Source organism: Haliotis cracherodii, unplaced genomic scaffold (genome assembly GCF_022045235.1).
Source record: "Haliotis cracherodii isolate W230 unplaced genomic scaffold, xgHalCrac1.p SCAF_8, whole genome shotgun sequence".
NCBI lineage: Eukaryota > Metazoa > Mollusca > Gastropoda > Lepetellida > Haliotidae > Haliotis > Haliotis cracherodii.
In genome coordinates, this window is record NW_027266341.1 from 53454599 (window position 1) to 53455435 (window position 837).

Sequence of the window (837 nt, forward strand, 5' to 3'; positions counted from 1 at the left end):
TACACAAGAATCGAAGCTTATTTAGCGCAATTTTCGTTAACAAAATCCTATTATAATTTTGATGAGTCATATTTGACGTAATCAGTACCTGTTCCTGTTAAACAAATCCAAGGGAATGCAACAGAAGATGATATTTCTGTTATTACCTTTTTCAATCAACATGTGTCTCAACATATTTATCAGTGTCAAAACACATTACCTCTACAAAATGCCACAATATAATAAAGCATCCTAGTTAATCCGTGACTACTTTGTTGTCATCCTAATGCCTGATGATTGTCATAACATTTTTTCGCTTTATTCGTAACAGCTTTGCATTGTACCTTATTGGGAGAATAGCTCACTCAATTGGCACTCATGGCAAGTTTGAATCAAGTCATTCAAAACCTATGTTGATTGTCTGTAAACTTCAGCATTTATAATGGTAAAGTGGTAAGAAGTAATCCTGAAACGTTGTGTATGAATGATAAAGAAGTTGAACAATGCTCCTTGTTATGAATATGTATCAGTTTAGCAGTTCGTGAGAACCCAATTTTAACACACGCAAATTGACTCATTTTCAAGAAAAGCTTAAAAAATAAATGGCTTATCTTAACATACTGTCAACGCATATGTCGACAATCAGGCAGGGGAGATAACCTAACGTCACGCGTGTCACATCTACAAGATAAGAAGCTCTGAAAAACAGCATGTAGACAGTCTGAATGGGGTACGAACCCACTTAATCTAACAATATTGTGTGGAGGTAAAAGTCCCGTTAAAAACAGCATCATGTCATTAGAACTTACGAACTTGAGGGTCGACAGACTGGGTAAGATATCATTACAGATGAGGGTC